At 37.5% G+C, this 11842-nt stretch overlaps 1 protein-coding gene and 1 long non-coding RNA gene across 7 annotated transcripts in view; one reads left to right on the plus strand and one right to left on the minus strand.

Moving 5' to 3' along the window:
• LOC121369296 overlaps positions 1–11842 on the minus strand; it is a 94253-nt gene that overhangs the window by 45790 nt on the left and 36621 nt on the right. For 4 of the 5 annotated variants that reach the window (XR_005957594.1, XR_005957592.1, XR_005957593.1 and 1 more), the window contains exon 2: positions 112–187. This is a non-coding gene — a long non-coding RNA (uncharacterized LOC121369296). Of the gene's footprint in view, positions 1–111; positions 188–7690; positions 7742–11842 lie in introns of those variants that run through there. The other variant, XR_005957595.1, reaches the window with a different exon arrangement.
• LOC121369295 (S-adenosylhomocysteine hydrolase-like protein 1) overlaps positions 1–11842 on the plus strand; it is a 199568-nt gene that overhangs the window by 31624 nt on the left and 156102 nt on the right. The gene's annotated exons all lie outside the window — the stretch shown is intronic.

The following is an 11842-nucleotide window of genomic DNA, read 5'->3' on the forward strand; positions in this document are numbered from 1 at the left end:
ATCTCTTAATTTCACCTTTATCTACTTGGCAGCAGTATTTTCAGCACCATTATCTGATTACTAGAATTTGCATGTAATTGGAAAGTGATTAAGTGATGTCTAGCTGTTTACCTGTAATGGGAATCGTTCAGCCAGGTAATCGGTGCAGCATTACTTTGAGTCATTAGTCACCAGACCTATAGAATGCCTGCAAGAAAATGCAAGTTCAACATTAGCTTTCAACAGTTGGTCTTTATAGCACCCCCAGAAATGCATCAATACTTTTAACAATGAAGCCATTTTTACAAGAGTCTTCATGCTGAGTGATAGCTACTAATGTCAGATGTGGTGAGTACATCGATTCACTCTGAATGGCATTGTGGGATGTGGTCTTTCATTGTGGGGTTTGTATAATCCATAAGGAGGATAGATAAAGTAATTGTGCATTCCATCCCAACTACGTCCCCCTGAACTCTTCAGTGATGAAATATTGAATTAAATATTAGGACCAAATGCAGGAAATATTTGTAGCGGGAGATAAGGTAAAAAGGGAACATGGACCAACTCGTGAAAAGGGCAAGCCAGGGGGAAATTACGCACACACTCTCCAAAAAAAAGAATGAAAAAAAAAGAAAGAAAGAAGAGTATTTGAATATATTTTGGGATCTCTTGGATCAGCTACTGAACGTGAGTACAGTAGATCAGGGCCAGCTTAGCCATTCGCCAGTTGCAAATTTTAAGAACAGTCGGCTAATTTTATTTTAATTTCACAATTAAATACTATCACTCTATCATGTGTGTCGGTGTGTGTGTGGTGTGTTTGTTTCTCTGTGTGTGTGTGTTTGTGTTTGTGTGTGTGTCTGTGTGTATGTGTGATATTTTGGCAGTTAGTGGACAATGGGTATTATTTTAATGTGGATTACACTTTACTATATAGAGGATGATGGGATCTAGTGCAGCCATGTTGTGAATTTTGATGTACAACTCATTGTTGTGTCTTCCAGTGTTCGAGATTAAACATTTTGGGCAGTATCACAGTTGGATACTAACATTTCAAAAACTGGTATCCCACCTGAGAATTTAGTATCCCACTTAAATGAAATTCATAAATAACATCGTAACAAACTTGGACGACACTGTTACTTAACTTCACCAGTAAATTACTACTTTCATTGTTTCAGCGAAAAATAAAAACGCAGGATTTAAAAAACAACAACAACATTATATAGTATCCTGGTGGGATACTGGGTTATTGAAGTCTGGTATCCAAAATTAAATTCTGATATCCTCAGTATATCGGGATACCATTAATCTCGAACACTTTCTTCCCATCCCAGCCAGTGGCTTATGACTAAGGTAATATGTTAAAAAGTGCATACGGTACTATTATAAGAGAAACTTGCTTTGATAGTGGGGCAGCATTTAGCTCATTTGGTTGAGTGCTCGCTTGAGATGCTTGCATCACAAGATCGGACCACCTTGATTGATCCATTCAACTGATTGAGTTTTTTCTCATTCCAACCAGTGCATCACAACTGGTCAAAAGCGATGGTATGTGCTTTCCTGTCTGTGGGAAAGTGCATATAAAAAATCCCTTGCTGCATTAAGAAAAATGTAGTGGGTTTCCTCTGATGACTACTAGTCAGAAATACCAAATGTTTGACATCCAATAGTCAATGATAATCAATGTGCTCTAGTGGTGTCGTTAAACAAAACAAACTAACTTTTTGCTTTGATAGCAATAGCTTGTATATCTGTAGTACATTATTACAGGACTACAACTGTAACATACTAGTGACTCAGTCTTTTGAGTCATAGTGAGTCATGACATCCATGACTCAGTTTGTTCAGTTTATTTTGGAAGAACATTATTTACTCATTTGTGTGTGGGTTTTCTGTCTTTTTAGTTTTCAAAGCAAAGATTCTTTTGCTGCATAAATTTAAACAAATAATATTTGAAACTAAAAAACCCTTGATAAATAAATGTAAACATTGTATGGTGGTGGGATATACTGATTTTATGGTTATTGAATGAATGGATGGATTAATGTTTAACGACATTCCAACTCAAACAATACACTGGCTATTGAATGAATGGATGGATTAATGTTTAACGACATTCCAACTCAAAGAATACACTGGCTATTGAATGAATGGATGGATTAATGTTTAACGACATTCCAACTCAAAGAATACACTGGCTATTGAATGAATGGATGGATTAATGTTTAACGACATTCCAACTCAAAGAATACACTGGCTATTGAATGAATGAATGGATTAATGTTTTAACGACATTCCAACTCAAACAATACACTGGCTATTGAATGAATGGATGGATTAATGTTTAACGACATTCCAACTCAAACAATACACTGGCTATTGAATGAATGGATGGATTAATGTTTAACGACATTCCAACTCAAAGAATACACTGGCTATTAATTGTCACACATAGGTAAATACATGAATGAAGTGATTAGCAAATGAATATACAAATTGAAAAGTTAACTTAGAACACTGTGTAATGAGCTGTGCATTGTTATGTTACAGATGATGTTACAGCTTGTTTAATCTTATTCAACTTATTGTCAATCTTATACTAGAGTGGGACATGTTTGCCAGTTAATTTAAAACCTGTCGCCTTTAGTGGTTTACATATTACTGATAATAATTATGATTTCAGGTAAAAGAAATGGACTACACAAACTGAGTCTAAAGTCCTACCTCCCTTGATCTAGAGATAAATGATAAGACAACAGAATGACTAATATCTAACAATGGTGCACTAATAACTGATCTAGAGATAAATGATAAGACAACAGAATGACTAATATCTAACAATGGTGCACTAATAACTGAACTATAAAAATCAGTATTGTATAGTTGAGGGATACGTTTGTCATAGATGACAGGAAGCACAGGCCATCATTCTGTTTTTAGTAGCCTTTTATATTGTGAACTCATAAAATAAACACAATAGACTGAGTCACTTGCATGATTGTTGATTTGGTATGATGGTAATGGTTGCATGGTACCAAAGAAGAGAGTTCCGTGTCAAAGTTCGAGGTGCACCGTCAAATATTTACGGAGTAAAAGCAGCTGTGGGTGTGGTTGGTAGTAATATGTGACATTGATTATTTATGCAAATACTATTATCTATTGACAGTAAATAAGTACATATTATTTGTAATACTATTATCCACTGACAGTAAATAAGTACACTGTTATTTGTTATACTATTATCCACTGACAGTAAATAAGTACACTGTTATTTGTTATACTATTATCCACTGACAGTAAATAAGTACACTGTTATTTGTAATACTATTATCCACTGACAGTAAATAAGTACACTGTTATTTGTAATACTATTATCCACTGACAGTAAATAAGTACACTGTTATTTGTAATACTATTATCCACTGACAGTAAATAAGTACACTGTTATTTGTAATACTATTATCCACTGACAGTAAATAAGTACACTGTTATTTGTTATACAGTTGTTATGCAGTATAAGGAAGGAAATGTTTTATTTAAGAACACACTCAACACATTTTATTTATGGATATATGGCATCTAACATATGGTTAAGGACCACACAGATATTGAGAGAGGAAACCCACTGTCACCACTTCATGGGCTACTCTTTTTGTTTAGCAGCAAGCACCATCCCACAGACAGGATAGTACATACCACAGCCTTTGTTACACCAGTTGTGGAACACTGACTGGAATGAGAAATAGCCCAAAGGGTCCACCGGCGGGGATCGATCCTGGACCTACCGCGCATCAAGCAAACGCTTGACCAGGGGTCAAATTTTTACGCTATTCCCCAAATAGTAAATTTTGAAATGGAATAGTAAAACAATTCTTCCAATATTCCGTCATAAAGTGAAAATAAAGCACGGAATACCGAAAATTGCCTGCGACCATTCCGCTTACGCTTTTTCTTCAGCTACATTTTTCTGTAGAACAAATCCTCGCGCTACTAAGACCTTTCTCATGCACTTACGGTACAAAATAAAGTTCTTTTTGATCGAGACTAATGTTTGGAGTGAGGTCGTTTGCAATTCCAGCTAATACACAGTAATGCATAGACTGGTATATAAACAATTTTTCGTTATGCAGTGTTGTACAGGGCGACGTAGCAAAGTCAGAAAAACTAGTGGTACATTAATAATTGAAGGGATAGTACATTTTTAGACAGAATAGTGTTTTTTCAAATTCACTATTCCTTTGCGATAGTGGTAAAAAATATAAATTTCAACCCCTGTTTACCAGTGGGCTGCGTCCTGCCCCTTATGCAGTATATACGAGAGGTTGAAACTAATGCGGGGTACCCCAAAAAATGGAACTGCAGTTTTCAGCAAAAATGACGGTTGCTAATAAAAATTAAATCTCTTAAATGGAATATGACACCCCATTTTCTTGCAGGTAAATTAGATTTAAGGTTCCACACTTTTTATTGCTGTACTTCCTGGGTGTGTTGATACGCTGCTTATATCAGTTTTATTAGTAAATATTAACATTATCGGCAATAGGAATTAATTTGATCTATTAGAACCTGACACTGAAGCTTCAGGTTGCACAATGCAGTGCAGTGGCTAGGCCATCAAGCTGAAGGCCGGTAGGTGCCAAGTTCAAAATCCTGTACTGACTCTTAGGGGAAATATAAAGCCACTCCATCAAGTTCGATTTCATTAGCCAATTACATGTAACTGTTTACAGATAAACCAGATAGCTGATTTTCTGTTAAAATTTGGCAAAATTCCATTTTTATGTATTTTAGTTTCCAATTAGTGTAATGTGTTAACCTTACTACAAATAATGGAAAGTAGGGATGTAACGAATACACATAGTGGTGAATATGATATGTATCACGAATATGAGGTAACATATGAATATGTATTCATATCCATGAATACAAAAGTGAAAAGGTTTTGCAGAAAGGAAGAAAAGGTTTGGGTTTTTTTGTTTTTTGTTTTGCATGTTTTTTTTGTTTTTTTTAAATAAAAACTTATTAATCATGGGTGTTTTTTGACAGAAGTGAAATCCAGCTATATGAAGGGTACTAGTCCAATGTGTTGAATAAAAAAGGATTGGTCTATGCACTTGATCTACTACAAAACCAGTCCGGACATTATCAAAACAATCAAATTGGTATTGTGTTTTGGTTAGTGTCAGTTAGAAACATAAACTGTACAGTTAGCATTACATAATATTATATGTATTCGTGTATTCGGTTCAGCTAGTGACGAATATGAATGCAACTACGAAGGAAATATTTTATTATAACGACGCACTCAACACATGTTATTTACAGTTATATGGCATCAGACAAATAGTTAAGGACCACACAGATATTGAGAGATATGAGCTATTCTTTGCAACAAGGAATCTTTTATATGTACCACCCCATAGACAGGATAGTACATACCACAGCCTTTGTTACACCAGCTGTGGAGCACTAGCTAGAGCGAGAAATAGCCCAATGGGTCCACCGACGGGGATCAATCCTAGACTGACTGCGCATCAATCGAACGCTTTAGCACTGGACTATGTCCCGCCCAAAACTACAATATAGATTGCTATTCGGTGCACCATATTCAAGTGTATTGTTACACCCCTAGTGCAAAGCACCTAAAATGGGCTTGTATTTCTGGAAACCATTTATCACAATAGTTAGCACATTATTAAAGAGACATTCCTGAGTTTGCTGCATTGTAAGATGTTTCTGACTAATAAAATATTTCTACGATTAAACTTACATATTAAATATATTTTCTTGTTTAGAATATCAGTGTCTGTATATTCAATGTGTTTCTGGTCGTCTTAATATTTCTAAGAAGCCCAAACTGGATTTTGTCTTCGAATAATTTCGTATATACGAAAAAACTATATTTTAGGAAATAAAAGGAAATTTAACCTAGTACAAATGTTAGAACGATCAGAAACACGTTTAATATACAGTCACTAATATTTTATGCAGAAAAATATATTTGATATGTAATTACAATTGTTAAAAAGTCTCTGTTAGTCAATAACATCTTAAAAATTGCAGCAAACTCAGGAATGTCCCTTTAAAATGTAAATGTATAATCGTAATAGGGTAAATGACAGGGATGACATCGATTCCACCCATTACCAAGTCTGCAAGAGTAACACTGTAACAGATGACATTTAGAGAATAATTAATGAGCTACAGGGAATTACAGATTATCGGTCCTGAGTGAATGAATGTTTTAAACTGGAGCCCGTCATTCAAGAGGGAGAGATAATATTTAACTCCTTGTAGTCAGTTGGTGATTCCCATTGTCACTTTTCTGCCAGAAAGAAATTTTGGGTATGGTGCTATGGACTTGAACGCAACCACAGGCATCGGGGTATGGGGGACCTCCTCCAGAAAGAAAATGGGTTACATTTAGGATTAGGGTTAAGAAAATCATACAGTATTGATACGAGTAATTAATTTTGTCAAAAAGTGAACTTACAAAATAAAATATGCAAAAAAAATTGTGTATGGTACTATACCTATTTTAACCTCTGGCAGAAACCTGGGATGTGGTGTATTTAGAGCTACTTTTTTTATTTTTATTATTATTTTTATTTTTTCATTTAACGACACACTCAACACATTTTATTTATGGTTATATGGCGTCAGACATATGGTTAAGGACCACACAGATATTGAGAGGAAACCCGCTGTCGCCACTTCATGCGCTACTCTTTTTCGATTAGCAGCAAGGGATCTTTTTTTTTATACACCATCCGGCAGACAGGATAGTACTTACCACAGCCTTGGTTACACCAGTTGTGGAGCACTGGTGTAACAAAGCCCGTGGTATGTACTATCCTAGACCGACTGTGCATCAAGCGAACGCATTACCACTGGGCTACGTCCTGCTTCATTAGAGCTACCTGTACATGGTCTACAAAGACCACGGGGACTAAAAGTAAATTACAGTAAAATACTCTTATAACAAACCAGAAGGGACCATGATAGTTAGTTCATTAGAGCAGTAGATCGACCATGATAGTTAGTTCATTAGAGCAGTAGATCGACCATGATAGTTAGTTCATTAGAGCAGTAGATCGACCATGATAGTTAGTTCATTAGAGCAGTAGATCGACCATGATAGTTAGTTCATTAGAGCAGTAGATCGACCATGATAGTTAGTTCATTAGAGCAGTAGATCGTTGTACACATTTGTACAAGTTGGTTATTAACGTATAGGGAGATAAAACGGGACTTTACGATCAGTTTGTTCTGTTCAATAGTTCATTCTAGGCATGTTTGTTATAAGTGTACTTTACTCTATAGTTAAAAGCTACTAATGGCTGAACATATTGTATCGATCGGCATGACGCATTACAATGAAACTGTGAACAATTTGACATTTTGGAAATGGTATACATTTATATGTTAGCCAGGGCTACCAGCCCATTGCCAAATCAGCCATTTGCTAATTTTTATACAAAGTGGCTACAACATTTAATAGATGGTTAATATAATTTTGTATAAAATATCCCTTTTTCAATCATGATTAAGAAAATACTCTTCCTAATTTCAAAAACTGGCTAGAATTGAATTGTTTTCATTGTGAGGCCTGGGTAAGCATGAGAATCTATGTACTATCGGCAAGTTGTGTTTTCCACAACCAGAACAGATAATTATAATATATTAATGAGAAATAATACTTATTTACCCATTTCTTTCCAGTGTGTGTGTGGCAGGTAAACAGTACTGGTAAAGACTCACCTGGCAGGTGTGTTAGTTTAATCAGGAGTAAGTGTCGTGCTGTATGCAGGTGCTGTCATGTAGCATTATGTCATAAAATCAATGGGGATTTAATGTTGGCCAAACTCTGTTCACTGTGATAAGTATACTCTCAGATTTTAGTCACAGATGTACAAGTAGTGAGACTACAAAATAATGTACACATCCTCAAATTGTATAAAATCACAGTGGGTAGCGAAGCAGTTTTATACTATATTTTATACATCATTAAATTCACCAAAAAATGACAAACAGTTTTTATAATTACAAATGAAACAACTTATTTTGTTAAAAATACATATAAATAAGTTTCTAACATCCTTTCTGTTACCTGCTTTACGTAATGATGTGCCATGTGACGTTAAGACGTAATTGTTCTAAGTTTATTGAAGGATAACACGCAGGTTTTTAACTGATATTCTCCAATCAGAATAGCATAAATCGTCTAACAGCAGCAATGAATGGATGGATGGATGGATGGATGTGTAACGACACCCCAGCACAAAATTGAGATCGCGTATTGGGTGTGTAACAAAGTTAAAACGGCTGGAAATGCGTAATTATAAGTAATTATGATCCTGCAACCCCTGCAATTGCCCACGGCAATCGGCAATGCCGTGGAGATTGCCGTGATGTTTTTAATTCCCCACAGCACGTTTTTGCCTTAGACTATATTCTGTGTTTATCAGTAGTATGGTTACAGAGAGTCTGGTTTACAGAGAGTCTGGTGTACAGAGAGTCTGGTTTAGAGAGAGTCTGGTTTACAGAGAGTCTGGTTTAGAGAGAGTCTGGTTTAGAGAGAGTCTGGTGTACAGAGAGTCTGGTTTAGAGAGAGTGTGTTTTACAGAGAGTCTGGTTTAGAGAGAGTCTGGTGTACAGAGAGTCTGGTTTACAGAGAGTCTGGTGTACAGAGAGTCTGGTTTACAGAGAGTCATCTGATATTTGTCTATAACTTAGCATTGAAGCATTTCGTTGTTTAGATTTAACTTTAGTTTATTATCAGGGTCATGTGTAAAGGTAGCACTAAACCATATAACTTCCGGCTGGGTCAAAGTTTGAGGTGCACTGAACTTTTGATAGAGAAGTTAACACCACAAGTCCTGTGGTTGGTTATAAATGTGTGTGTTGGTTGTAAAAAAAAATTAGTTTCATCTGGACTAAAAAATGTATGCAATTTTATTTCATCTAGTACCACTGTGTCAAGTAGCTTTGTGCTTGAAAAATTTATGAGGTACCTGTAAAAAAGAGTACTCAAATTTTGTGCGAAACTAGGGGTGTTGTAAAAACATATTGTTATACCAAAAATGAGCCATGAAAGGTACCATTTTCTGCAGTTACGACTTTGAGGTAGGGGTTGTAGTACTGGTATTTATGGGTCATAGTTTGGTTGATATATTAGATATAGTGTTTTTAAAAACAAACGTTAACATTGTCGCCTATATGATTTTATTTGGTATAGTCATACCTAAACACTTGTGGACTGAAATTGTTTGTATATCTGGTACAAGCAACTTTATCATGTAAAGTTACAGATTCACTTTGACTTTCATTTCGATTGACCCATTTTTGGCAGAGTTAGACCCTTGAACTTGGGAGATATAATAATCTGTTGGGCCCAGTAGGGTTGTGACTTTGCCCAGTCTTTATGTGCTTGCTTTATGTGCGTTCGGTCTAGAACCTATTGGTAATTTCTCTTTCTAGCTAGTGCTTTACAACTGGTTTATGAAAGGCCATGGTATATGCTACATGTACCTTGTCTGTATAATATACTACTCAAAAGAATTTAAGGGTCAAAATTTTTATAACCAAATAAGTTTCAGAGTGTATTAGATTGATGATGTAAACTACACCAATTTTTTTATTTATTGTTCCATATTTACAAAAAAACACAAATAAACGTCACTGTATACAAGAAAGTCACATGACATGCTGTCAAAGTTGAAGGTTGTCAAACATGGATTTTACACATTAGAACATTCGTTTAATAGTGTGTAAATCCACCCCTGGCGCGAATACACTCGACACATCGTTGCCTCATGCTGTTGATCAGACGTCTGAAGAACTCTTGGGGAATGGCCTGCCACTCTGCCATAAGAAGTTGACCCAGATCATGAAGGTTGGCTGGAGGGGCATGGTTATCCCGAACTCTCCTGCCTAATTCGTCCCAGGCGTGCTCTATTGGGGCCAAGTCAGGCGAATATGCTGGCCAATCCATCCTGGCGATACCTTGTTGTCTGAGAAAGTCCGTTACCACCCTGGCGCTGTGGGGTCTGGCATTGTCATCCTGCAGAACTGCCCCGCCGCCAATCTGCTGAAGGCCTGGGAGAACCAACGGCCGGATAATCTCATTCAGATAGCGGATTCCATTCAGATTGCCATCCACCACATAGAGGGGGGTCCTGTGGTGGATAGAGATGCCGCCCCACACCATGACACTGCCACCACCGAACCGGTGACGTTGTCTAATGTTAATGTCAGCGAAGCGCTCCCCAGGACGTCTGTAGACACGAACCCGACCGTCGTTGAACTGGAGACTAAACCTGGACTCATCAGTGAACATCACTCGACCCCACTGAACACGTTGCCACCGCAGATGAAGCGTGCACCAGTGACGTCTGGCCGTTCTGTGACGTGGTAGGAGTGGTGGTCGAACAGCCTGGCGACGGCAGCGTAGATTATTGGCTTTCAGACGATTGCGTATAGTTTGATCAGACACTCGAGTTCCAGTCGCAGTCCGCAGATTGTCACGTAATCGGCGTACAGTGGTTGTGCGTTGATGTAGAGCCATATTGGTGATGTAGCGGTCCTCTCTATTTGTAGTGCTTCGGGGTCTTCCCGAACGTGGACGATTTCGAACAGAATTCGTTGCTTGGTACCGTTGCCTGACTGACTCTGACTGACACCAAGTCTCAGAGCAACATTTCTTTGCATATTGCCATCCTGAAGCCAAGCAATAGCCCTTCCTCGATCTTCGATAGTCAGTTGAAGTCGTACCATTATCGAATTTGGAGTGTGCACCGTACACGAACGCAAGCTCCAATTATACGGAAATTCAGCATTGGGAACATGGAATACACGTGCAAAGCGTGCAAATGAAGCGCTTTGTGAAAAAGCAAGTTATGGGCACTTAGCAGACCTTTCGCTTTCGCCCTAATTTGCGTGCAAATGTAAGCATGTTTTCACCATTAGAACTAGTCGACAGTGTCAATGACAGTGGATTTTAATTCATTTATGGGTTGCTTAGACCCACTTTCGTCAAAATGGAACAATACCATGCGTGACATTATTGTCTAGCTAATATAATTGACATTCAGAAAATAATGTCGAAAATATCGTCTGACCCTTAAATTCTTTTGAGTAGTATATATAAAATATCTCTTGCTACTAATGGAAAAATGTAGCACGTTTCCTCTTTAAGATTGTATGTCAAAATTACCAAATGTTGGACATCCAACAGCCAATAATTAATAAATCAGTGTGCTCTAGTGGTGTCATTAAACAAAACAAAGCAACTTTAGGCCTGGTGTGGGTCTCTCTGAATACTTGTTGCTGTCACACAAGCTACTACTACCAACTAGCAGACAGAACAGCTCATATCATGGCAGTTGATACACGCCAGTTGTGGGGTGGGGGTGGTTGGAATGGGAATAACTATTGGGGTTATTGGTGATTGATCCTACAACATGTATCACCTGAACCTGAGCAGTCTAGCCTACCTAGCTACAACTCACACCGTAACCTGTACTAATAACATATTTATTACAAGATCTCAATCAGTGTGACAGCTGTGGGTTTTCTGTTATATATACACACACACACGCACACGCACACGCACAGACACACACACACACACACACACACAGACACACACACACACACAGACACACACACACACACACACACTCACTCACTCACTCACTCACTCACTCACTCACTCGCACACACACATATACATATCTAATTTAATTATGTCTGATAGGGTTTTTGTTGTTTGTTCTCTTGTGTTTCCTTCCTCTCTGTCTGTCTCTCTGTCTGTCTTTCTGTCTCCATCCCTCCATCCCCCTCTCCCACTCACTCTCTC

The sequence above is a fragment of the Gigantopelta aegis genome, chromosome 3 (genome assembly GCF_016097555.1).
Source record: "Gigantopelta aegis isolate Gae_Host chromosome 3, Gae_host_genome, whole genome shotgun sequence".
NCBI classification, from domain to species: domain Eukaryota; kingdom Metazoa; phylum Mollusca; class Gastropoda; order Neomphalida; family Peltospiridae; genus Gigantopelta; species Gigantopelta aegis.